The sequence below is a fragment of the Tiliqua scincoides genome, chromosome 8, assembly GCF_035046505.1.
Source record: "Tiliqua scincoides isolate rTilSci1 chromosome 8, rTilSci1.hap2, whole genome shotgun sequence".
Lineage (NCBI taxonomy): Eukaryota > Metazoa > Chordata > Lepidosauria > Squamata > Scincidae > Tiliqua > Tiliqua scincoides.
The window spans coordinates 43,937,551-43,964,998 of record NC_089828.1 but is presented as its reverse complement, the minus strand read 5'-3'; the positions used below and the strand labels follow the sequence as shown (position 1 = coordinate 43,964,998).

The 27,448-nt window shown below is 48.6% G+C and overlaps 1 protein-coding gene across 3 annotated transcripts in view; it reads right to left on the bottom strand.

Moving 5' to 3' along the window:
• LINGO3 (leucine rich repeat and Ig domain containing 3) overlaps positions 1-24,245 on the bottom strand; it is a 58,086-nt gene extending 33,841 nt beyond the window's left edge. Inside the window, exons 1-2 of one of the 3 annotated variants that reach the window (XR_010794809.1) lie at positions 24,167-24,245; positions 6,043-6,198 (exon numbers count right to left, since the gene is read on the bottom strand). The gene's annotated coding sequence lies outside the window, so the exon portion shown is untranslated. Of the gene's footprint in view, positions 1-6,042; positions 6,199-24,161 lie in introns of those variants that run through there. The other 2 variants (XM_066635853.1, XM_066635852.1) reach the window with 2 other exon arrangements.
• Between the last annotated feature and the right edge of the window lie 3,203 nt (positions 24,246-27,448).

Sequence of the window (27,448 nt, the reverse complement as noted above, 5' to 3'; positions counted from 1 at the left end):
CAGTTTTCAACCAGTGTGCTGTGGCATATTGGTGTGCTGTGAATGGTCCACAGGTGTGCCGCGGGAGTTCGGGGGAGGGTCATTTAGTAATAGGGCAATTGGGGGATGTGCGCCACCCACCAGCAGCATGGTGTGCCTTGTCAATTGTCCAAAAACGGACAGTGTGCCTTGACAATTTTAGCACCTTGTAAGTGTGCCATGAGATGCAAAAGGTTGCAAATTCCTGCCCTAGAGCCTCATCACTTGTCTCTGTCTCATCACTGACTCTGTTTTTCAGGCTCCCTCCCCGAGAAGGTCGGTCCAGGCACAGATATCTGCCCTGCTTCTTCCGCAGAAGCAAAGAATTCAGTTCTCTGCAATCTCCATTTTCTTCCAAAGCAGTCCTTTCCCTCCCTTGTTATCTAACAGTCCACAGTCCCCTGCATACCGCTTTCTTCCTTCTGATGCATATAAATACAGTATTTGCTATTCACCTTGATGTTTTTAGCCATCTGCTCCTCAATTTTTTTTTCCTTGTCTCTTATCGGCAACTTACATTTGTTTTGTTAGAGTCTGTGTTCCTTTTTGTTCTCCTCATTTGGGCACAGCTTCCATTTTCTGAAGCAACCCTTCTTGCCTTCTATAGGTCCTTTACCTCCACTTTTTCACCATGCTGGCACCTCCCTGAACTTGATAGTGCCTTTGTGATATACCCTCTCACTGAGCTTCTATTTTTATGGTTTCACGTAATCTCCACTCGCTCTGGAGAAGTTTGACTCTCTTGACTTTCCAAGTTCAGTTTCCTTTCTACTAAACCTCTCATTTTTGAGAAGTTTCATCTTCTGAAGTCAAATGGTTCTGTGCTGGCCGTCCTTGGCAATTTCCCTGCAGAAATGTTGAATTGGGTAGTATGAGGGTCATTGTTCTTATCAGTTCAACAACACTTACATTTTGCATGAGGTCCTGGTTGTTACACAGCCTTAAGCCTTCACAGCCAGGGACGCCTGATCTCTTAATGGTTTCATGGCCACTTGTTCATTTTAGAGTATCTAGACATTTCGTTTCTTTGTCACAATCTAAACATGCATTTATCCAGACTCTGAGAGGATCACCCATTTTTACAACAGTTTTCCACTAGATGCCTCCCTGATTTTTTTCCCCTCTAAAGGTCCCTTCCAGCTCTAACATTCTTTTATTCTCCAAGGGTGCTGCATTTCTTAGTTGCTCACCTTCCTGGGACTCCAGCATGGCTGGTCCGCCCATGAGGTCACTGTACGTGGGATACTATCAGTGGCAGATTGTGCGGGTTCTGTGAGGGTTGAGGATTGGAGTGCCTTTCACCCTAAGCCTGCTGCCACTGCCACCCTCCAACCTGCTACAAGCTACAGTTCTCTGCTTCCTGCTTGCTCAAGCAAGAAGCAGATCATTTCCCGTCCTTACGGGGTTCCTCGCATGCTGTTGTAAAACCCAAAACTGTGGGACTTCCGATTTCATTATAGGGACAACATGAGAGTTCATACTGTCCCTGTAAATAAAATCAGAAGCCCCGCACTCTTTGGTTTGACAAAAGTGCAAGAGGAACACAGTAAGGGGTGTGTGTGTTTTGTAGCATGAATGTGACAGACCCAAGACCTCATCAGGTGGCATTCCAGACTGCACCACCCCTGGACTCTAGGCACCCTTTAGTATCGAGCCACTGATTAGTCAAAAGCCAGAAGGGGGCCTGACATCTCCATGCATGCCCACTCATGTTAGATCCCCTACACCTTCCTAGAACTGACTGGTGAACATAGATCCAGTCTAACCCCTGATTACATAACCAAAAGGCACACACCACAAACAGTTGCAGTGTTGGAGGCCAACTGCTGGCTACTGGTAGAAATGCAGGTAAGTTGGCACAGTGGGCGGATGGTGGAAGGAACAGGGAAGGGGAGAAATGGGGGAGAGTGGAATGGGGAGAGAAGGAGGGATCCTGGCAGAATAGATATATGCCAGGATCCTATCCCTGTTCCTTACTCTCCTGGCACCTGTCCCAGCAAAATGACAGGCACAGATCTGAAGAGATCCATCGGGGAAGCAGAGGCTTCCCCCAAGCAGGGAACAAATGTTCCCTTACCCCATGGAGGCATCTGTGGCTGCTGTGCATGCTTCATTGGTGCGGCTGCATCAGCGGGGGTGGGGATTTAATTAGGATTGGGCTCTTAATTAGTTTGACTGCTCGTGTTCCTCATGCCTGCCTGCTGAGTGACTAAAACTCCACTGCCCTGGAAGCTTATAGAATAGCCAGTCCCCAGCAGGGGGATCACATGATAGGGACATTTGCAAATGCAGGAGGCAGGGAATGCTTTTCACTCCCTTAATTCAATTTAATTTAAATTACATGAATCCTCCTCACAGTATCTCCAGTCAAAGGGCTGGGAAAGACCATTCTTTGCCTGAGACTATGGAGAGCTGCTGCTAACCAGAAGAGACAATAACAGTGCAGTCAGGGCAATCTTTGAGGTGCAAGAACTGGGCATGAACCCTACCACAGCCATACCCAATGAAGGTTCTGTCACCAAAAAAGCAACTTTAAATTTCTTTATTAAAGTGTCTTCTTCTTCTTCTGCCACATATTCCTGCTTTGAAACACATCATACTTCATTTAAAGATCTAGCTCATTTCATCCCCAGCACTTGAATTGAGTTGCAATAGTTTAATGGAATTAAAAAGGAATTAAAAAACACATCCCTTATAAATATAGAAGCTAGACTAGCACTCTAATATATGCATCTTAACTCAAAAGTATGCTCCACTTTCAGGACAGTTTGCTCCCAGGTAAATCTGCATAGAATTGTGGCCTTAGTGTAACATTAGCTACATACTGTCTCTTATGTAGTCCTTGAGAAAGATGCTGGCCTAGGCATTTGTGTGCCTCTAGGCAAATTTCTCAGTTTGCCTCCTACCGAGCCGGATTTTTTTTTTCAGTTCGAGTTCTTTGAAAAAAGTTTCAGAGGCAGCTCTGAGCAATTCTGATGATATCATCACCCAATTGTAGGAGAAATCCTGGAACTCTGCTCCCCCTCAAAAAACACCCCTCAATGATACCAAATTAAATGGATTAAGGATCTGACTCTGTAAAAAGAGCTTCGTAAGTTTCTCCCAGGAGGGCATTCCACAACTGCGGCACCATAAGCAAGAGAAGGCCCCCCTCTCTCCCACGTACAGACTTGCTGCACCTCAGAGGGATGTGAAGAGGAGCTGTGGGTGTTCACCTAAGTCAGCGGTTTTCAACGTTTCCCAGCTCATGGCACACTGAAAAGGTGCTAACATTATCAAGGCAACCATCAGTTTGTTTTTTTTACAGTTAGCAAGGCACAACGCACTGCCAGCTGGGGTCTCTGCAGCTGGGGGTCTCGCATCCCCCTATGAATGTATGACCCTCCCCCAACCTCCTATGGCACACCTGCAGACCATTCACTGCACACCAATGTGCTGTGGCATGCTGGTTGAAAATCACTGACTGACCTAAGTACTCAGACGGCTACACCCGGGAAGGAGGCAGTCCTTGAGATATCCCAGTCCCAGATAATTTCAACCAGCACATGCGGTTATCTTATCAGGCCAGTTTCTCTCTCCCAGCCTAACTCACTTCATGGCATGATATGATGGTGTAACAGCAACCATGTATATCCTTCATGCTGCAGGAGGAATACAGAAGTGACAACTACCTCCTTTGAAAAGCCTGTGAACGCCCAAGGTGCAATTATCATGCACAGACACTTCATCCACCATCAGGTGTTGTAATGAGCACAAGCAAGAGATGTTGACAGTTCCACAGTCAAGACGACTCAACTGTGTCCTCCAGGACTAGACTTGAATCAGTTCCTAGATGTAGACTAAAAGAGGAGGGCAGCAAAGTGTCACTCACTACCCTGTGCTGGGCCAGCCCAAGACCTCCTGATGCCTGAGGTTGCATGCCAAACGCTGCACCTCCCCTTACCTGACAATGTGCCACCTTCTGAGCCTCCCACTCTCCAGTGTTCTAGCTCAGCACTCTCCTTCCCCCCCCCCACATTTCCTCTTCCTCTCTGTCCCTTTTCCAATCCAAAAAGTGGAAGGAGAAAGAGAAACCGTGGAGGCAAGCAAAAGATGGGTGCCTCCCTCCAGTCTGTTGCCTGAGGCAAATGCTTCAGTTGGCCTCATGAATGGGCCGGCCCTGGCTCTGTGGCTACGTTTACATCCTTTAGGCTGGATTTCCCAAATACTTCCAAGCTGTATTCTACAAGTCACACAACACAAAACAGCTGTGAAGGCTAGTGAAAAGGCTGCTTACAAGGATGACCAGTAGTTAGACTTTAAATGGGCAGAGATGTCAGTGGCTTTGTGTCGTGTCCCCCCCCCCCCAAAAAAACTTGGAAATACAGGAGGGGACACTCAAAAAGAGCGCAGTGTAAGGAGACATTAAAACAAACAACCAAAAAGAAGAATACAATAGACAGATTGGTTTCAAGAGGAAGGATAGTATCGGAAAGTGAACTGGTCCTGCTGATCTTGCTGCTAACAGTATTTCCCCTGCAGAACCCTAAGGCTGCAATCCTATGCACCAGCATTTCTCTAAATTGTGGGCTGGGACCCATTAGGTGGGTGATGTAGCACCTCAATCAGCTGCCATTGAAATACAGGATACAGAGCTGCTGAGCAGGGTGAGACCCCAGAGGGAGACAAGACTGGTGCTTCACCCTGAATAGGCAGGAAGACAGCAGAATAGGGCTGCTGAAAAGGGGGGGGGGCAGCTGTGTGGTTGGAGAAGGATCCAAGTCTGCCTTCTGCTTTGACTTCCAAGCTGGAACGTTAGGATTCCAAGTTATGCAAAATAACAGCATGAGCACACTGTGTAATTGGACCTTTGGCTGATCGTGGCTTAGGTTTGAAGCCTAAACTGATGATGTCACTTCCAGCCATGACATCATGCCCAGGTTAATGACATATTTTCGGTGGGTCCCAACAGATCGTCATTCAAAAAGCAAGTCCTGGTGCTAAAACGTTTGAGCACCACCACTATACACACTTTCCCAGGACAAAGCCCCATTGAACACAGCGGGGCTTCCTTCTGAATAGACATGCACAGGATGGTGGACAGATCATGCTCTAGCTAGAGCTGGAGCAAAAGAAAGAAAGGCAAGGGGGGGAGATATAAATATTTTCCATCAATTAATAAAATTTGCTGGGTGGGGACAGAGGATGTGCAATGAGAGATGTTTACCCCTGTCTGGGACAAGCCCCCTTGCTAAACAGCATCATCCAGACCCTGCATTTGGAGGCTCTTCCCAGTTTGTCATTTCCCTCCCCTTCCACACTTCAGCGCCCACCTGAAAACTGTCATATCTGCCTCACTCTGCCATTTCCTCTAGGAACCGTCATCTGAAGGTGGCAGCTAATACCCAGCCTGTAATCAGAGATGGATTAAGAGGCTTTATCATGCGCTCCCAGAGTCGTGACTTCCGCCTGCAAACCCCCATCTCCTTCTGCGCTTGCACAGCCTTGGGGAGTCATGGTGTGACTTGGCTTGTTTGGAGGCTCTCTCTGACAGAGCGCCTGGGCCCTTATCTTTTGTGACAGCCCCCTTATAGCTTGCAGAAGGCAATGGGCAGTGGAGGAAAAGAAGATTTTATTCTGAGCACTTGTGTCTTTTATCCCTCACAAGCTGCGCACTGGCAGTGACTGACAGTGGCTTCACACCGTCCTAATACTTGAGCCCGGATTTCCATCTTCAAGCTGTTGGCTGCCCAATCCACCTGGACAGAGCTGCATGATCTCTGAAGCATACCCACACTCCTGGTTTTCTAGGGAAAAAATAGTGGGTGGGGGATCTAGGGAAGAAATGGTGGATGGGACCCGTGCTTTGTATAGAATGTCTCTCTTCACTCCCACACACCACACAAGAAGCTTGAAATGAGATGTTAAGTCCGCCTTCCTGCATGGCCACTGATGGATTTCAAACACCGGATTGAAGCACTTCGGCCTTTCATACCTGCTCACAGCCACAGTGGCAAAGAAGTACTAAGGCACTTCTGGGGCACACACCTATGAAATCCGTCAGAGCCTCTCTACTCTTCTGCAAGTGGGGATTTTGGATTTTGCATGTAGCCTTTGCATCACTTTGGACTGCAGGCACGGCTCCTGGTCTCAGCCATCATGTGTGTTGCGCAGTTGGCTTGTGCTGGGCTCAGATGCATCCTTTCAAAAAAAAGAAGAAGCCCCCAAAGGAAACTCAATGATGCGGCTACTTGCACAGCACAGATGGCCCCTGGAAATGCACAGCCGAAGGATGAGTTCCTGCAGCTCTATCTAAATTGAGAACAAGGGCCAAACCTCATGCAATACACGTATGCAAGACAAGGGGAGTACATTGGATTGGAACGTCTGATAATTTTGAGAGCCAGGGTGGTGTAGTGGAGGTGGACTTAGACCTGGAAGATCCAGGTTCAGATCCCCCCCCCCTCAGCCATGAAGCTTCCTGGGTGACCTTGGGCCTGTCACTTTCTCTCAGCCTCACCTACCTCACAGGGTTGTTGTGAGGACAAAAGGAGGGGAGCGCTGTGTACACCGCCCTGAGATCTGTGGAGGAAGGGCGGTGAAAAATAATTTTACTTTAAATTAGGTATGAGGAGAGGTAGAATTTCATTGGAGCAGAGGTTCTGGGAGCGCCATTCTTTGCCCAGCCTGAATACTTCTAAAACTGCTAGTAGCCCCACTGTGGGGGGGAGGGACGGGGAGGGACACAACCTACTTGCTTTTTTTTCTTTCCAGATACTTCAGGCATGTCATACACATCATGTATTGTTTGGCCTTAAGGGGGAGGTATGTTTTACATGTACTGGGAACTCTGCGGAGGAGGAAGAACGCAAGACCTAGGGAGAGGAGATTAGGAGTAAAGAAGCAATGCTCCGAGAACATGTGGAGCAAAGCCTCCCCCCATTGCTTCTCTGCTCCCAACAGTCCTCTCCTCCCAGGGCTTTGCTTTGAAGAAAGTACCCTGAGTCATTAGTACCCCACATCTGAACCTGAGTTTCTCCTTGGACAGATGCAAGGTGGCTCTTATAATTACTGGGGGAGATTCTGACTCATGGGGTTCATTCATAGTTCACCTGCACCTAAATTGGTTCTTTGAGCCACTGGATCTTTGGCCAAGCATGCATACCCAATGGTCACATGCCCAGTGTAAAGTCATGCACATTGGGGCAAAAAATCAAAACTTTAGATATAGGCTGATGGGTTCTGAGCTGTCTGTGACAGATCAGGAGAGAGATCTTGGGGTGGTGGTGGACAGGTCGATGAAAGTGTCGACCCAATGTGCGGCGGCAGTGAAGAAGGCCAATTCTATGCTTGGGATCATTAGGAAGGGTATTGAGAACAAAACGGCTAATATTATAATGCCGTTGTACAAATCGATGGTAAGGCCACACCTGGAGTATTGTGTCCAGTTCTGGTCGCCGCATCTCAAAAAAGACATAGTGGAAATGGAAAAGGTGCAAAAGAGAGCGACTAAGCTGATTACGGGGCTGGGGCACCTTCCTTATGAGGAAAGGCTACGGCGTTTGGGCCTCTTCAGCCTAGAAAAGAGACGCTTGAGGGGGGACATGATTGAGACATACAAAATTATGCAGGGGATGGACAGAGTGGATAGGGAGATGCTCTTTACACTCTCACATAATACCAGAACCAGGGGACATCCACTAAAATTGAGTGTTGGGCGGGTTAGGACAGACAAAAGAAAATATTTCTTTACTCAGCGCGTGGTCGGACTGTGGAACTCCTTGCCACAGGATGTGGTGCTGGCGTCTAGCCTAGACGCCTTTAAAAGGGGATTGGATGAGTTTCTGGAGGAAAAATCCATTATGGGGTACAAGCCATGATGTGTATGCGCAACCTCCTGATTTTAGGAATGGGTTAAGTCAGAATGCCAGATGTAGGGGAGAGCACCAGGACGAGGTCTCTTGTTATCTGGTGTGCTCCCTGGGGCATTTGGTGGGCCGCTGTGAGATACAGGAAGCTGGACTAGATGGGCCTATGGCCTGATCCAGTGGGGCTGTTCTTATGTTCTTATGTTCTTATGTCACTACTCTTTAGAAGACACAAGAAAGATGGGCAGCCCTATTCTATCTAACTCCCCCTGCCGATGCAGCCACACCACCGAAAAGCGTGCTGTATCCTGCATGGGGGCACTCCCAGAAGCCTCCTCTGGGTAAGGGAACATTTGTTCCCTTGCCTGGGGTTAAGCCCTCACCGCCCTGTTGGGTCTACTCAGAACAGCACCTGCAACTTTGCCGGCGAATATCTGAGTGGACCAGGGAAGGTGGATCAAGGACAGGTAGAGGGAAAGGATTTTGGTGGGGCTGCTGCAGCCAGCAGCACCCCTTTCACAGCCTGAAAACACCCCTCCCTGTCATGGTTTCCACTCTGCTCCTCCCCCTCCCCACCCCATTCCACCCAACCTCTGCCCACCCCCCTCCACTGACTTACTGGTGCCTAAGCTCCTTTGCAGGTGGAGGTCCAGCTGCATGGAAAGGCGCCACTTTTCACAACAGCTGTAAAGCACATTGTGCCACCAAAACACATATTCCGGGGTTGTGCCATAGGGCTGGGCCCACAACACTGTGGCATCTGAAAGTCTAACAGACTGACTGGGGCAAAGGTAGGAAGCACTTGTAACCCTCTGCTAAAAGACTGATTCCTCCCAAACCACAGTCAGCATGTAAGTGATGGTTTGCTATAAATCAGCTGTAGAAACTCCTAGTCCCCTCTCTCGGGACTTGCAGAAGGGAAGGGGCAGGAAATGCCAAGAGCGCAAGGTTGGGTGAGGTTTTTTCTTGTAAGGGCAAACCATGGCCTTGAGCCCACTGTGTCACTGCTTAATTAATTGTATGAATTCACTCTGCATCATAATATAGCCCACTGTCACAAAGTTCTGACTCAAGCAGCAACTCAATGAGATTCCCTTTCCTTTACAAAGATAAAACCAGGGACACCTTCCCCAGAATATCCTCATAATCCTTGCCCTCAGAATATCACCGGGGGGGGGGGATATTCACATTCTCACATGTTTCCTCCACCTGCTCCACCTTGCATTTGCAGCATTGTGGCCTGAAGAAGGTGTGTGCATTGAACTGGTCCATTCATAAGGCAGCAGGTAGCTCCTGCATTCCTCCCAGCATTTGCCAGTGGCTCTGGGCAGCTGCCCACTTTCTTCCCTTTCTCCCCTGCTTCTCAAGAAAAAAAATAGTCAAAAAAGTCATTGGTTGCTCAGAGAGGTGTGCAACTGCTCCAAGTGCCCCTGGTTTGACACCCCTCATCAAGGCATGGTACCCAGGGCTATGTACCCCTGGCCCCGCCTTGGCTATGCCAGTGTCTGTGTGCAAGAGCTAATCGACCTTACAATGGTGCCTTATGAGTGGCAAACCTGGTGGGTAGAATATAAAACGTTCAAATGCAAAACAAAACAACAGTTTCAAAACCTAAGGACTGTTACGCCTCATATAGATCTGGTTGTGCTTATTATAGAAGAAGCTGCTGGCTCTCAAGCAGCCTTTCAGCAATGTTTACTATCTGGATTGGAAGATTATCCATCACATTCAACAATCTTTGCCTGCCAGCTCCCAGCTGCTTCCTCTTCTTCTAATCTTAGGTCTCTCTCCTTCACCCACCCACTCCAGTGCTCTACATTTTTGGTATGATGCGAGAATCGATTAAAAACAGACTCTCTCTCTCTCTCTCCCCCCTCCTTGGCCACACTGTGAAAAACACTTTTTTTAGTGATGAATTGCTGGGGGCAGTTTTGGAAACTTATTGATGAGAAAAACGGAAGCTGGGAGAAGACTAGATCCAAGCGCTCCCATGAATCTATAACACTTCAGCCAAGAAGTGGCCAAAATGCATTGTGCTGAATTTGTTTTCTGCTTGCCTCTGATGAGGCTCCTGAAATTCCAAGCTCTCATTCAGGGAAGGGGACCGTGGCGTTTCAGACCTTCAATTCTTGCCTTAAACCAGGCAAGAACTCAGATTCAGCAGTGTTTGTGTCGCCAGAAAGCAGGGCAGCCATACAGTAGCATTGCTAGGGGGGTGTGGGGTGAAGGGGCAATGAGGAGGCCTTCAAGAGGTAAGGGAAAATATCCTTCCCTTACCTCTGCATAGGGCCCCCCCATGGCCTGCTTGGACCTACACCAGCAATAAGCTGGTGCGCATCTGAGGAGAGCCTGTGGGCGGGGCGGGGTGGGCCGGGCCAGGCCAGGCGAAAAAATGGATCTGCTGCCAGATAAATAACAACAACAACAACAACAACAACAACTAGGTATTTATATACTGCCTTTCTGGTCATCGGATTACTCCTCTGACTTTATTCAAGGCGGTTTACATAGGCAGGCGTTTCTAAATCCCTCAAGGGGATTTTCACAATCACAGAGGTTCTCTCTTTCAAGAACCAATAACATTTCAGAATGGCTCTTCCTGGTTTGGTCTCACTTCTGGCCTCCAGTTCTCCCACGCAGGCTGACAAGCAGCTCCATCTCTGACATGGAGGGCAGCCAAGACGCTTCTTGCTCACACCAAGAGCAGGTGAAATCTTTCAGCTCGGCTTTGTCAGCTGCTTCAAGGTCTCGCCATTCTCAGCCATTCAGGGAGCTGCCGGTGTCCTCGAACTGGCGAACTTCTGATGTTATATTCGGGCTAACGGAGGCTCTACCCTCTAGACCAGACTTCCTGCCTATCTACTCCCTCCCTCCCCCAACACACCCCATTACACCACAACACTGCTCACTTCTGCTGCCAGCTTACCTTCTCTGATGGTGCCTGGGTACTCTGATGGCACACACAGTCACCATTCATTCACGTGGACGGCACCATTGTGTAAATCAGTGCTGCATCTACAGTGTCAATGGAGAGGGCCTTCCACCGACAGAACACTTAGGACGCAACCCTAACCCACTTTCCAGCTCCAAAATAAGGGCAATGCAGCTCTGAGGTAAGGGAACAAGCATTCCCCTACTCTGAGGAGGTCTATGTGAGTGCCACCCAACTGCAGGATGCAGCACATGCCCTATTGGCACAGTTATACCAGTGTGGGAAAGTTGGTTAGGATTTGGGGCTTAGTTCCATCACCAGAAGGCATCTGTAGGATTGGGCTGCTAGTCTAATGTCTTGTTTCCAACATTAGTCAGTTGTATGCCTTGAAGAAGCAGGCAAGCAGGGCCAGAAGGCAACAGATCTTGCTACTGCTTCTCCTGAAACAGCTGGTGTTCAACAGCTTACTGCTTCTAAGCACAGAGGCTCCATTTAGCCATCATGATTTCAGCTAGAAAGAGAGAGAGACCTTTCCTTCTCATCCATCCATTTAATTCCTTATTGGAGCCATCCAAGCTAGTAGCCATTTACTGCACCTTGCAGTGGCAAATTCCACGTTAATCAGGCATTGTGTAAGGAAGGTTTTTCTTCTGCCTGCCCTGAATCAGAGGCCCACCAGTTAGAACTGATGACTGCAATGTGGTATAGGAGGGGTGCCTCGAAAAGTGTTACAGAACTGCAGCCTGTGATGACTGTACCACCTAGCTCCTTGGCTGGAATGGAGGGGGCAGAAGGAGGCTTAACTGGCAGTACCAGTGACAGCTGCCCGTTGACATCTAAGCCTAATTCTAGGTGCTGGTTTGGACTTTCAAAATGTTTCACAGCCTGGGACCTTCCTATCTCAGACTGCTTGTACAAGCCCCCCCCCCCCCGCCCCCATTTGTTAGGGTCTGGAATAGAACCCCTTTCACAGGTGCCACTCTACAAGGGGTAGAATGAGCTCTCTCAGAAGGAGGTTTGGCAAAGTCCCTCCCTTCTAAGCAGCCACACCAACCACATCTTCTCCCTGAAATCCTTAAGAAGCCAATGCTGGTTGATTGCAAGTTTCCTTTGGGGGCAGTTCAGGGCCCTGCCATAATTGGATTTGTTGTTACTGTGGTTTGGGCAATGAGCTGCAGCTTCATTTTATATTGCATTTATTTCAGCAAGTGGAAAGCCACTGTGAGCACAGCAGAGATGGGGGACATTTAAAGACAAACAAACCAGTACAATAAAGATTTAAACTAGATCATAAAATCATACTGGCAGAACCAGACATTTATGATGAATTGCTGACACTTTCCAAGACTGTCTCAACAAGCATTGAAAACCCTATCCTATCCTAGTTAAGAGCATCCCCACATACACTGGTGCAACAATAGCCCTGCCAGCATAGAACCAATAGTTTGACTCATCAAGAGGAAGCTTCTTGCGTTTCAAAATGTACAGCTGACCATGGGGTTCAGCAATAATCTGCATGAAGAACACTGGTTTTTAAACTTGTTCATAAGGGATGAACTTATGATGTGTTCATCAGACCTGATCTGGATACGCTCAAAGCGTGGAGCCTGAGTCCTGAGTCCCCAACCCCCCCAACTCACAGGTCATAATGTGAAACAGTTGCAACTCAACTCATGAGAAATTTCAAGTCTTTTGAGTCAGGTCATGAGTCATTTTGAGAAATGAATTGAGTCGCGAGTCAAGGGCTTCCCTGAGCACAGAAAAAACGGAGGTGGTGGTGGGTTGTTTGTGTGAGAGAGAATTCTCATTTAACACTTCCCTGATGTTCCCATCCCATCTGTACTCTAGTCGGCTATGTGTTGAAGTCTTTACTTCCATTTATGTAAACAAAAGCTGTGCTGTTGTTCAAGTTTAGCAGTACAGAAAAAAGGTTGGTTTCATACAAATCCCAGCAACCCTCCCCCCAGTTCACATCACAATTCCCCAGCCTCATGCAGCCAAAAACAATACCTTAAGCCAGGGCTTTTCAAACTGGGGCATCACGATGCCCCAGTCTGAGGGCCCTTGACTCTGCCCCCTTAAGGGAAAGGGACGGAGGGGGAGGCAGCAACACAATCCCCAGGATCGCGTTGCTAAGGGGGGGGGTGAAGGGACTGGCATGTACTTATCAGTCCCTGCTGCAGCCTCCTGGAGTGTGGGGAGCCCTGTGTGACCCTCCGCAAGGCTCCCCATGCTGTAGAAAGTGAGAGCGGAGTGATTGAGCCCACTTCTGGTTTGCAATTGCAAACTGGAGGCTGGTATAGATTGCCAAGGCAGATTGCCAAGGCAGGTAGTGGATTCTCCCTCACTGGAGATCTTCAAACAGCTGGAGATGCTCTAAGAGGATTTCCTGCTACAGACATGTGGTTGGACTAGATAGCCTTGTGGGATTCCTTCCAAGTCTATGATTCTATTATCTACACTTAGGGGTGAGCAGCCATTTTCAGATGACACCAAATTCTTCAGGCTGATGACAACTGTAACAGTTTTTGAAGTGCTCCAAAAGGATCTCTCCAAACTGGATGAATGGAAAACAAAATGGCAAATGTGGTTCAATATAATGTACATTATATTGTACCAAAAAAAAAAAAAAAAAGGATCCCAGCTTCACATACGCATTGATGGGACTAGAGCCACCAGTGATGAAACAAGGAAAGAGATGTTGAGGTTGCGAGATCAATTCTGTTCAATGAAAATGACAGTGGTGACGAAGGCGAATTCCAAGATCAGCGTCATTAGGAAAGGGATTGAGAATAAGGGCCAAATCCTGTCCGATTTTCCAGTGCCAGTGCAGCCATGCCAATGGGCCGTGCATTGCATTGTATGGTGCAGTCACAGAGGCCTCCTCAAGGTATGGGAACATTTGTTCCCTTAACTCGGGGCTGTGTTGCGGTTGCACCAGTGCTAGAAAGTTGGATAGGATTGGACCCTAAGACTGCTAATATTATAATGCCCCTGCAGACTGTGAGGATTGAATTTTGGGCAGCCAAAATGATGCAGGGGGTTAGCATACCTTCTCTAGAAGAAAAGGCTGTGGTGATCGTGGGAGTGTTAATGTAGAAAAAGGCAACTGAGATGGTTATGAAAGAGGTTTATAAAATTATGCTTGCTGTGAAGTATTTGAATTGGCTCTCATGCTACTAGAACTGAGATCATCCAACGAAATGCAGTTGATTCCGGGCAGATAAAAGGAAGCCCTCCCGCACACAATGCATAATTGCTACTGAAATTGCTACCGTGAGGTCTGATGATGGCCACCTACTGAGATGGCTTTGAAAGGGAAGGAAGACAAGTTTGTGGAGGAAGCACAAAAATCTACCAACATCTATCAACCATGGTGGCTAAATGGAACCTTCAGGTTCAGAAGTAAGTAGGCCAGTGAATTTGACTAGCTGAAGGACTGTCGGAAGGGGAGAGCGACTGCCTCCATGCCTTGCCTGTGCAGCAGCAACTGTTACTCTGCACATGCCCAGTCTTGGAAGCTAAGCAGGGTCAGGCCTGGTTAGTACTTGGATGGGAGACCACCTAGGAATACTGGGTGCTATAGGCTTATACAGTCTTTCGAGACTGAAGGTTGGCAACCATTTCCTACTAGGGTATCTGGCTATGGAAACAGGATGCTGGACTTGAGGAACCTTAACTCTGATCCAGCAGGGGGTTCCTCTGATGTTGCCAGGGAATATGCCACATTCCCAAATGGGATGACACTAATGGAGAATGAGCTCAGCAAGCATCTCAGGAAGCAAGAGGCAGGGCGAATGCCCAGAGCAACCCGTTTCATACAGTGGGCTGAATAGCATTCATGATACCTGCTGAGAGCCAGAAGTGATGTCATTAAGCAGGTCATGACCAGAAATAAGCACTTTTTCCTCACTTAGAGCTAATTAGCTCCAAATGACAGAAAATTCGCAAATCTTGATCAGGTAGTACAGGGGAACGAATATGGTGGATCCCATATTCACGGATCAGGTGTGGCCCCTCTGGAGGCTCCGGAGAGGCTTTTGAGCCCAGCAGAGAATGAGGACGTCCATCTCCGGCCTCTGTCGGGCTCAAACTGAGCTGCATAGCTCAAAACACGTGACTTCCAGTTTCACTGAAAAACTGGAAGTGACATTTTTAATTACTTATAAGGCATTGGGAGGTCTGGGGAAGCCCTGGGGGTGGGGACAGTCCCTAGACTGCAGGGATGGGTGTTCACCTATATCTATGGTTTTAGGTATCTGAGGGGGTTCTGGAACAGAACCCCTGTGGATAAGGGGGTACGCTGAGAGCTGATGGTGATGCTGGGAGAGCTCACGGGTCAGATAAAGAGCTCCCATGCACCGCATCTCGGTCACAGGCCTTATGTTTGACCCCCTTGATCTGAAGAGGTGCTGCTGGTTGAATTGGATCATTGGCATAACACCAGTCCTTGCATCCTTATAAAGTTTCCAACTGGTCTCTGTCCCTAGCTGGGGTCAACAAGTCCACAATTATACCTGGCAGGGTTCCCAGGGGTGCACCTGCCTGATTGTATTCTTTGGGGTGGACTGGGTCTGTGCCACCCTCTTCCTGAGAACTGAATGGAGTTCTGGGTCCTGCCAGCTTGTGATGATCATCTAGAAGACAAAGAATGACAGGAGGTACAGCAATAACCTATCTGATCGGACGAGAAGTCAATCGTATGGCTTTTTAAGTACCGGCTTTTTGTGCAAAATTTGAAGTGGCTGCTGTCAGTTTGACAGGCTTCTCACTCTGGGAGTATGGAAAGAATGGTGCTGCAACCACCGCAGGTCTGAGGGGATGGAGGAGGAGGAAGGTGAAGACGCCCACTTTCCAGTAGCCACAGGCACCCTTTCCATACCTGCCTCCAAGAAGGAGCTCGAAGGCAGGGCCTTCATTGTGGGGGGAGGGTCCCCCCGCAGGGCCCCCCTACTCATCAGGATGAGTGGCAGCAGTGAGGCACCTGGCAATGGCATCACCACCAACTGGGTGACTGGGGAGATTTCAAGCCAGTCAGATACAGGGGTGGGAAGGCAGGCTAGCCACCAGTGGCAATATTCTGCTCTCTGCACTCCCCTTGAGATGCCTCAGTAGGGAAGATTCCATGCCAGACAACAGCCACAGAGTGTAGGGCTCCTCCAGGCACGGGGCCCAATCTGGCCAAATTGCCATAAGGCTTGAGGGATTCGGACCCCTGAGACTCTGAAGAGGAGCTCTTTTGTGACACCAGGCCTATACATTGTAGATGCATGAACCACCCTGACTTCTTCAGTGCCTGCAGCTTTTCCAGAAGACCCGACTTTCTTTTCCCTTTTGCAGAAGAACCAGCTTCTTAGGAATCTGTAAGAAATACAACTTGACAGGTGCTTTCATGTGAGATCCTTGCTTTCTCTCCAGGGGCCGCTGGTGTTGCATAGCATAGTGGAGAGTTTGTTACTGGGCCCCCAAGGAAGCTGCTTTACAGAAGATGCACATCTGATCAGAAAGGGAAGATCCCAAGGAGAGAGGGCTGCAGCTTCACAGCCCAGAGATGTTGCTGATGGGCACAGAACGAGGAGGAAGCGTCCACAGGGCCTCTTACAGCACACAGCCAAGAGGAAATGGAATGAATCCAGGGTGGGGCCAGGCAAGAGTTGCTCCCCCCAACTCTTTAGTCATGGGAATCCAGCCACAGGGAATGCACTGACCAGTGTTGATGATGAGAGACCAGCAAAGTGGAAGCATCCTTTGGGGAGCCTGCACAGGAGCATGGAGCATGAAGCTGCTGCTGCGAGTGCCCCTCCTCCAGGGAGAATGCAGAAGCATTGCTTCTGCAATGCGCTGGGGGCTGTTCTAGAACACGGGCCTCAACATAACCCGAAGGTGGCTTCTGGGGGTGCCAGACACTGTCCTGCAGCGCTACAGTCAATCTGCAGTAGGTACATTCTGCGGATTCCAAGCCCACGAATGTGAAGGACCCACTCTCGTTTATGGGTGAAAAATTGAGGCTGGAGGGGAGTGCTGTGCCAAGCCCACTGTGCATGGCAGAGATGCACCTTGGCCCTGAAATCTCAACACTCAAGCCCAGCTCTCTAGCCACTGGACCACACTGGCTCATCCACAAGCCAGGGCCGTGGAGCTGGCACTCTCTCCCTTACTACCAACTTGAGCCTTGCCCACCCAGCTTGTCCAATAAATGGGTTGGTTTTTCAGGTGCTGGATAGCGATTCCTCATTCTTGCTAATGTAGCGTAGCACAGAACTGGCCTGACTGAAGTATTTGCTTTGTTGGAAGAGGTAAACTGAGGATCAACACTTTAAAAATAGCCTCTTGTAAAGCCCACAAAGCCTCTTCCCACAAAGCAGCACCCAGCCTCTGGGAACTCCATCCCACTGCACTGTCCTCAATGCATCATTAAGTGACTGGGATTCATTACAAAAAGTTATGGTTTTGTGGTGCAAGCTTAGATGGTCTAGAACACAGATCTATCAGTGCCTATTACAGAACAAAAACAGAGCCTCCTGATTCGAAGACAATCTACCTGTAATGGCAAGACTTTGGGAATAACAAGCTGCAGAGGATACCATCTCTGTCTTGGAGGTCATCCACTTCCCTCCTAAGGGAAACAGGAGTCAGCTCAGACTGTGAGCTCTAGGGCAGGGCTCTTGGGATCCCCTGATTCTGAGAGTAATGACCTCTCTCCCACCACATAACAGGCATGTTTCACAGGCTGTCCTGCCTCTTTAAACACCATTAATCAGGATGCCAGGAAACAGCTTAAAAGAGGAGCTGGAGAGGATGGGGGGGGGGGGAAACCATGGTCAAGGAGGTGCTGTGAATGGTGTTGAACAGTGAACTAACTCTGGGTTGGGACCCACTATGTGGGTCATGAGCCAATTTCAGGTGGGTCCCCATTCATGTCAATATTTTATTTTTCATATATTAGACTAGTATGTGACTACATTTGGAGAAATGTTACAGATCTGTACTTTTAAGAGGCTACTCTGTACATACTTTTAACAATTATAGTAAATGGGACTTACTCCTGGGTGAGTGTGAGTAGGACTGCAGCCTAGGTTTGTTAAAAATTTTCCTGCTTGATGATGTCACTTCTGGTCATGACCTCATTTCCGGTGGGTAATGACAGATTCTCCTTGGGTCCTGGTGTGCTAATGGTTTGAGAACCACTGGTGTGGAAGTTTAGACTTCAGAATTTGGGGGACTTGAACTTCAGCAGGATGGCCCCCAAAGTGCTGACTCAGCCAGCCCCATTATTAATTGGGCCCCATACAGACCAGTGGGCTCAGCCAGAAAAATCTCTTTTCTCAATGCCTCATTTCTCCAGAGCCAAAAATGTTCTGCAGGGCAGGAGCAAGTCAGCGAGTCTCCAAGAAACACAAATGTGATATGAAAAGGCTGCATCGGGCTGCCGAGGCGAGGAGCTCCCATTTCCAAGGCTTTCAACACAAGCTCATCCAGACAGCCTTGTCTCTCCTCATAATCGGCTGGCAGATTAAGGGCACGATGTAGGAGTTTCCCAGAAAGGAAAAACTGTGATGGAGAAGTCAAGGAACAGAAATGCATCCACAAGCGCAAATCAGTGGGAAGATTTTTGAGCACCTTCCCCAACTGTCACAACCATCACTTGCTCCATCAGATTCTCTCAGGGGCAAAACAGACAGCAATCAGGTCTCTTCCCCCCCCCCCCCAGGATTTTCCCAGGGGAACAGTCAAGAATGGCTCTGATTTTGTTCTTTGGATCAGGGCAACCAACTGGGGGAAGGAGTGTTTTGTTTCTCAAATGAAATTGCCTCCCCTATGGAGAAAAAGACAAGCAAAATAGAAGTACTGTTACCTATCCTTTCCCCAACTGAGCTAATAGCAGCTTCTGGGTGGGGAGGATTTCATAGGGGAGACAGAAGGACCAAAAGACTTACACATCCCTTCCGGCACTTCCACTGTCCTGATACATATCACAGCCTCCCTCCGCTCAGCCCATTTTAAAGGAAAAATGCACTGAAAGATCCACATACACATTGCCTGCTTCATGTCTGCTTTGTCCCATAGTCATGCCTTCCTCATTCTGCCCAAATGCTGGGGGGGGGGGGGGGAGGGAAGTTGGGCATAAGTAAGTCAGTGTTAAGAGAAAGAGTACCTCTGAGTACGTGTAGAGTGCTGATCATATCATGAAACATGAGAAACTGATTTATGCCGAGCAGAACCAACAATCCCAATATCGTCCCCACTGACTAATAGTAACTCTGGTAATGCTAACTATCATGCAGAGAAAGGCCTTTCCCAGCAGTGCTGTCAGGATAGAACCTTATACCTTCTGCATGCAAAGCCGGTGTACTACCACTGAGCAATACTGCCCTTCCTTATAGTCAGCCCTTCCCTCTTATTCTCTGTAAGAACAAAGTCCCTTCACCCTTGGAGAAGGGCCATTAGGCACTGGTATCCGCCAGACCTCATTACCTCTGATTGATTTTAGCACAGTGACATTCTAGAAGAGGTGTTTAAACGATGTCAATAAATATGATAAAAGTGCAAAATAGGGTGTGTGTACCTGCGCCAAGAGAATTACAGTTGGGGAGTGAGAAGACATTAATGGGAAAGAAAAATAATGGAATGATCTGGGGCAGAAAATGGAAGGAGACTGATGCTAGGAACATGGATATGTTGGAGCAGAATGAAGGCCGGAGATTGAAATGGGGCAGGAGCTGTGGTCTGCAGGTTGAGCTGTCGCCTTACCTAAAAAAGCTAAACAGAATCAATGGGTTTTGCCTTGGATGGGAGACTGGAAACCTCTGGCTAGAGACAAAGGAATGAGGACTGGCAAGAAATGGATAACATCCTGTGAACCAGCTTGTGTGTTTTGCAGCTGCCTGTGGAAGCTTGGAAAGCACAATTGCTGGGCAGCCAGGATGACTATGCACTATGAAGAGAAACATCTGCAGAAATGGAGGAACCAATGAGTTTGTCTCATAGAATCAAACTTGAGTGACTCGTGACTTGAGTCTACAAGTCTTCGAGAACGATGGTATGCAATGCAATGCAATGCAATGGACGATGCAATGACTGATTGATTGATTAACATAAATAACCTAGAATAGAAAGAGGGGAATGGGATTGCAGTTGGGTCCCTATTCCTTCATTCAATCCAAGACCGAACAAACAGCTCAGGCACTGACAGAAGTTTTTTTTTATCCCATTGAACCCCAAAGTAAGCTTTGGATGACCCCAAATCATACATTCCATGCCTGGAAGACTCTGAGATGCCCATATAGAGTCTAGCCTGCCCCAAAGCACTGGTTTTGAGCAAAACACATTAACATAGGATGCAGTCAAGCTATACCTCAAAACAAGCCTTGGATTGCCCCAAATCTTATACTCACATGACCAGTGGAACCGCTCTCTATGAGATGCACAAGTTTGGACTGCCATTTTGTTTTTTGAGCAAAACACTGCCTAACGTAGTAGCCACCCTCCACCCCCTGGAATCAGGTCTACTCCTTCCAGTGGGACCTCTTCCTCCTCCATCAGTGTGCACACACAAGGGTCTAGCCTGAAATTCTGAAGTCTGTCCAGTCGCTCTGTTAGGGGGCTGAGGGGAGGCTGATCTTCAGTACCATGTCTACAAATGCTTAGAAACAGCCTGTGACTTTAAACTGACCTCTTCATGCCGTCCCATTGCATTTCAGGCATTCATGCATACATCCAATTGGACCCTAAGACTGTCAGTGTGGCCTAAGAAGAGACCAGACAGAACAAGGAGAGCACCCTATTGGTGAATCGGACCCAGGTGAGGCCATCATCCTGCTTCCCACAAAATAAGAAACAGTCTATGGTAGCCCAAGATCCTCCACAGGAGTTGCTGCAATAGACAAAGATTGCCATCCTAAGGAAACTTACAGAGGAAGTCCCATTGATCTCAATGGGATTTGAATTACTAAGCATGTTTAGGATTGTGCTGTGAGACAATGAACTCTATGCAAGGTACTTCCACAATTATCAGGCACATGACTTAGCTCAGAAGCAGGAAGTGAACCCGACAATCTCTCTTTGTGGGGCCCCACAGCCAGTTTGCAGATGTAGATCATCTCTGCCTGAGGAGGTTCCATTTCACTATCATGTGCTATGGCCACTGAGAGACTTTCTCTTCCATCAGTTTGCCGCAGCCTCTTTTGAAGTGAGCTAAGCTAGTGGCTGTCCCCACATCTTATGAGAACCAGGTCCAGGAATTAATGGTGCCTTTTCCTACCCTGAATGAATTATGAATTAATTCAGATATATTCTGAATGCATGTGCCATTTTAGTTCCACTCTAAGCCAGAGTATTATAAATAAATACATAAATTAATCAGAACATTAAAACATCAGCCAATAAACTAAGTAGCCCCAAGTAGACTAGAGAAGAATAAAACCTTGTCTAGAACCAGAGGGTTTGTTCATCTCAAGCACAAGTGAAAGGGATGCCAAATGATATTAATGGTTATTATATGTTAGCTGCCAAAATAACCTGAAAAGAGGGACAAGCAACCAAATGAGAAACAAATCACAATACAAATACAAGTGGATCATATCATCATCACAACCAGGTCTAGCCAGAACCCACTGGGTTATTTGCCAGGACAACTTGATATAAAAATCAATCAAAAGGCAACAGGTCACCAGATCCCAAGGAGAAAGACAAGCAAACAGAAGAACATTGTAAGCCACAAACTACAAAGCCACAAAGCCAAAATATTCTGCATTCTCAGAAAGGGAACTGAACATTTGCCCCCAAACCCAGCAAGGGTTAGCAAATATAGTTTAAAAAAATAAGCTGCCATGATTTACTAATCTGGTATGAAGATTTCTTCAAATGAAATTTGGGGTGACGTTTGTGGGTCCCAGCGAGAGAGGAAAAACCTCAGTGTCCTGATTCATTGGGTGCCATTTGCATGCAGAAATCCATCACCCTAAATACTGCAGCTGCTCTGAAACTAAACTCCTTTCTTAGGGGCCATGATGCTTCCACTCTTAGACACACAAATCCCTCTTGTAGGAGACATCAAAATACATTTTGGGTCTGCCTATCAGGCTCCCTGGTGTGTAAAGTGCTTTGCATTCTTTGTCATCAGTTAGCATTTGTATGCCACTTGCAAAGGCTCAAAGTGCTTTAGCTTCACCTGTATTATTTTCTTGTTCTTATTTATTTTTTTACATTTTTATACCACCCTTCCTCCAAGATGCTCAGGGTGGTGTACATCGTTCCTCCCCTCACAGCAACCCTGTGAGGTAGGTAAGGCTGAGAGATAGCAACTGGCCCAAGGTCACCAAGGTCACTTCATGGCTCAGCGGGGATCCTGGATCTAAGTCTAAGTCCAGGACCACTACATCATCCTGGCTCTCACAATATCCTGACCCTGACAACAACTTTGTAAAGCAAGTGAGTATTTCTTGCAGACTGAGGACTCCCCAATTAGAAGTTCAGCCACAGCACTCCCAGGGTAGTCTGTCTGGGGTAAGTTGGACCTCCCTTCAACCTACCCTGCTTAAGAGGGTTGTTTCAGGTTTGAGAACTCAGGTAAGGTAGTAGCCCTTGCTCTCTTGTGTCTAGATCGCGAGTCCCTTGGGGCAGGGATGTATCTTGCATTGTAGAGTGCCATGCGCATTGATATATAATAAGTAACTGGATCTGACTGAGGTGGATTCCATCCAACAGTAGCCAGGCAGATGCCTCAATGGGAATCCTATAAGGCAGGATTGGAAGAACATAGCTCCTCCCCTTGTTTGTTCTCAGCAATAGTTGCCTTGCTGCCTGATTTTATGTGCTTCAAGGGCTGTTTTTTTGTACCGTGCTTCTTAATTGTGTTTTTGTGCAGTTAATTTTGGAATGTATAATGTGATACTTTTAGATTTTTGTAAATGTTGAATTTAATGGTGATATATTTTTGTATTTACTGTTTATGCTTTATGTTTATAAGCTGTCCTGGGTTCCCCATAATGGGGGTAAAGGCAAAATACAAATCTAAATAAATTCAGCCACAGACTGCTTTTGAACATGGAGGTTCTATTTAGTTACCAGGGCTCATAACTACTGAGAGACCTCTCCTTCTTCATGAATGAGCCTAATCTCCTTTTAAAGCCATGTACAGTTGTGACTGTCAACCCCACATCTCGTGGCAATGAGTTCCATAAGTTAATGATGCACTGCGCAAAGGTGATGCACTGTGAAGATGTGCTGCTTCCTTTTGTCTGCCCTGAATCTCCCGTCCATCATCATTGGATGATGAAGGGTTATGTTATGGGAGAGGGAGAAACCGTTCTCTCAGCACAGGGCATAATTTTCATCATGCCCCCTCCCTCAAATCGTATTTCTTCTCAACTAAAAATAATCCCCCCTCAAACTTCAGTCTTTCTTGGTAGGGAAGAGGCTCCAGTATCCCCCCTCTCAATAATCTATCTTTTTCCTGCACCTCCCACATCTCAATACCCAGATGATACAGCCAAGACCCTTTGCAGGCTAGGGTGGCCTTTGGTCTCAGGGCATGGAGGGTGCTGGGCAGCACTAGTTCCAGCCTAGAGCCCATATTGCATGAGTGTGCTCTCTTCCCATGTTATCTTTCCAGCTGGGGGAAGAAGAACAGGCAGACCCTTCTCCCACCCACTCATCCCTGCAGACCCTCCAAGCAACACAAGGGTGGGAATCTGCCGGTAGGGCCCCTTCCATGCAAAAGGCAAGAAGGAAGCTGTGATGCAGCAAGTGAGCCTGGAGCCAGGACAAGGGTGCTACCTCAGACCAGCCACGTGCAGCCCCTCGCCTGGCCCTGCCATGCCACAGGCTACACGCAAACACACTGACCTGCCTAGCAGGAATGCCCACCTGGCACATGTTCTGGAGAGCCCGGAGCCAAGCAATCCAGCAGCAGCTCAGCTGGTAGAGGCTGGCTGCTCCCTGGCACAGACTTGAATTCTATGCGCACTCGCCAGGGAGCAGGATCCAGTGCTTGGAGGGGGGGGAGCCATGAGAACTCCAGAGCCCAGGTTAACTGGGTGGGTAGACCTGGGCTCCCAGTTGGCTGAGGTTTGCTGGGCAGGGCTCCTGCCCAGACTTGGAGCCCAGATATACCTGCTGGATAGACCTGGGCTTCCATTCTGCCTCTTCCAGGCAGGTGGACCTGGGCTCCTGGCTGTGCTTGGATTGCTCCCCATCCAGGCGTGCTTCCCTGCTGAAGCCACAGTTGGGGGGGGCACGCTTCTATACCCCCCTTGGATCTAAGCCCCATTGACTACAGTCAATGGGACTTACTTCCGAGTAGAACCGCCTAGGCTTGGGTTGGCACACCAGGTCTCCCGCCCCGAGCCCGGCAGCAGCCTCACCTCACCTCACCCGGCGGCCTTCTGAGCTCTCCATCTTCCCGGCCCGCCTCCTTCCAGAGCCAGCAGCAGCAGCCCAGCCCTGGCGCATCGGCGGGGAGGAGAGGAGGACGTGGATCCCAAGAGCCTCCGCCGGACGGGACGCGCTGCAGCTCTCGCTCCGCCGGGGACGCGCAGCGGAGCGAGAGCGCTCCCCTCTCCCTGGCCACCTGCTGCTCCTTCCCGGGGACAGTGGCGTAGCTGGGGGGGTCAAAGCACTAAGAGCCCAAGCCTAGGCATGTCTACTCAGAAGTAAGTCCCATTAGAGTCACTGGGGCTTCCTCCCAGGAAAGTGTGGATAGGATTAGGCTGTAAGTTTTGGGGGAGGGGGGGTGCGGAGAGACTTGGCACCAGTGGCGGTAGCTGAAGGGGGTGCAAAGCACTAAGTTTTGCAGGGAACCTAGCTTGAGGGGGCACGGAGGGACTGAGAACAAGTGGGGTAGCTAAAGGGGGTGCAAAGCAGTGGCGCCAGTAGGGTTTGCACCACCCGGTACGGGAGGCCAGCACGTCACCCCCCATAATGGACCTCCTCCCATGCAGTGGGTGGGGCAATGATCCTGAGAGTGGGTGTGGTGATGCATCATTGCTCCACCCCACAACTCTGCCGCCCCCCACATTATTAAAATTGCACCTTTAAATTACAATATCATACACACTGGCTAAATGTACACATTTCTGGAACCAAAATTGATTCAGCTTATAAAATGCTAGCTTCAACAGGTTTAGTCTAAGGGCTTCAATAGAGGACACACTTGTTCTATGTGTATATGTACATACACTTGTACATGTGTATACACATACTCTGGTTTTCAATGCTTTCTGGGTGAAATCATACTACAAGCAATGTTCAACATCAAGGGAAGAGTCATCACGGGATGTCACATGGAGAATCATAGAAATCAGAGTTGGGACCTTCAAGATCATCAAGTCCAACCGTCTGCCAGTGTAGAGTGTCCACAGCTACAACATTCCAGATAGAGGCTACCCAGCCTCTGCTTAAAGATACGCTGTGTCACTCTCTTCAAAAGCCTCCAAAACTACAGCATTTCTCAGCTCTAGGAGATTTGAGTTCCTGTCTCATTATTTCCCTACCAATAGTACAAGCTTGAATATCATCACTCCTTGTTCTTCCCCAGCTCTCCCTTCAACAAAACAGAAAGCAAAAAATTCAACATCTTGAATAATTCCCAGTTTTGCAATTGGAGCACAGTATGCAAATCCTGCAAAATACATATTCAGTTGTGCAAATGCTGCTGTGTGATATGCCCTACAACAACTTCCAGTGCTCAATTTCAATCAAAGGAGGAGACTGCAATCCCACACATCCTTACTTGGGAGTAAGTTCAGTTGAATACACTGAGGCTAACTCCTAAGTAAGCATGGATAGAATTGCAGTGTAACCCTTGTAGTACTGCCCTGACACTGATCCTGCTGGGATGAAATATTACAGAGAGGCAGGCATTTCGAGGCTTCCCTCCCTTCTCCAGCTTCTGACTCTCTTGCAACTCTCTCTACAGATATTCCCCCCCCCCTTGTCTGTTTGTTTGTTCTGTTCTGTCTGTCTGGGGTGGGAAAGAACTGTGGGGGGAGGGGGAGGGAAAGGAAGTTTTAAAATGTAGAAAATGTTGGAGAAGGCAGTAATCTTGAAAATATACAGGCTGAGAGAGGAAGGGAAAGAGGAGAAGCCCAAGGAGGAGGCAAATTTGCTGAGGGTTTCACAAATGTCTCCAGTTCCAGACACAGCATCAGGGCTACAACTAGCCCAGTCCTTTGCTCCCACCTTCCTGTAGTTGGCAAGTGACAGGGATCTCCACCTCCCCTTCTACTTTTGCAGAGCATTATTTCAGATTTCCAGTAGCTGCCTTTTGGCAGGCAACAAACTTTTTTCCCCCTCCATGATGGGGGGGGGGGCGGGGGGAAGGAAATTCTCACCTCCCTATCATCACTCTCCTTGTCCTCTCTCTGGGCTTCTGAGTGCAGTTGGGACGCATCCAGCCGCCCAGGCTCAGTCTAGCCACCTAGAAAAAAGGTCTGTCTCCCCCCAGAACTGAACCCTCCCTTCCAGACAGGCAACTCACTGGGCGTGCAGGAAGCAGGCTTTGTTTTTAAAGGGACAGCAGCCCTTCCACGCTTTCTGAGGAGTAAGCCCCATTTACTCTAATGTGACTTACTCCTGAGCAGACATGCAGAGGACTGGGCTCTAAGGCTGCAATCCTATCCACGCTTTCCTGGGAGTAAGCCCCAGTTACTCTAATGTGACTTACTCCTGACCTGAGCAGACATGCAGAGGACTAGGCCCTAAGGCTGCAGTCCTATTCATGCTTTCCTGGGAGTAAGCCCCATTGACTATCATGGGGAGTAGACATGCAGAGGATTGGGCTGGAAGGACTGCTGTCTCTTTAAAAACAAAGCCTGCTTCTTGCAAGCACAGCAAGTTGCCTGTTTGGAAAGCAAATGCCAGGCAGGTGGGAAACAGGCAGATAGAGGAGCAGCAGCAGCAACTCCCCTTACCTGCCCACAGAGAGGAAGGAGGGCAGGCTGCTAGCAGCTGCTTGGGTGAGGGCTGGGAGGAAAGAGGGGAGGCCAGCCCTTCGTTTGCAGGGGCAAGCCCCTGCGATGAGCTGCAGGTTGCCATGCATTGCGACATGTGCACATGTGACACTCGCACATGCCTCCGGACTCCGGCTGGAGGCTCCTGCAGCATCAGTATGTGCGAGACTCCTTAGAAGCCTCTGGCTGCACTTTAAGGCAGGAGTTTCCTTGGAAGCGCGGCGCCACTGCAAAGCATCAAGTTTTGCAGGGAGCCACACTTGGGGGGGGGGTTACGAAGGGCCTGAGCACCAGTGGTATAGCTAGAGGGGGCAAAGCACCAAGTTTTGCAGGGAGCCTAGCAGGGGAGCATGAAGGGACTGAGCACCAGTGGTGTAGCTAGTGGGGGGGCAAAGCACTAAGTTTTGCAGGGAGCCTTGCTTGGGGGGGCATGGAGATGGAGGGACAAAGCAGCAGTGGCATAGCTAGAGGGAGGTAAAGCATCAAGTCTTGTAGGGAGCCTTGCTTGGGGGACACAGAGGGACATAGCAGCAGTGGTGTAGCTAGATGGGGGCAAAGCACCAAGTTTTGCAGGGAGCCTCACCACGATGTGCAAGCAGTGTTGGAGTTGGTACAACTCTGTCTGCTTCCAAGAGGTGGCAGGAGACTGTCCTAAAAAGGGTTAAGCCATAGCCCAGTGTCCTTTGCAATTTACCTGTCCA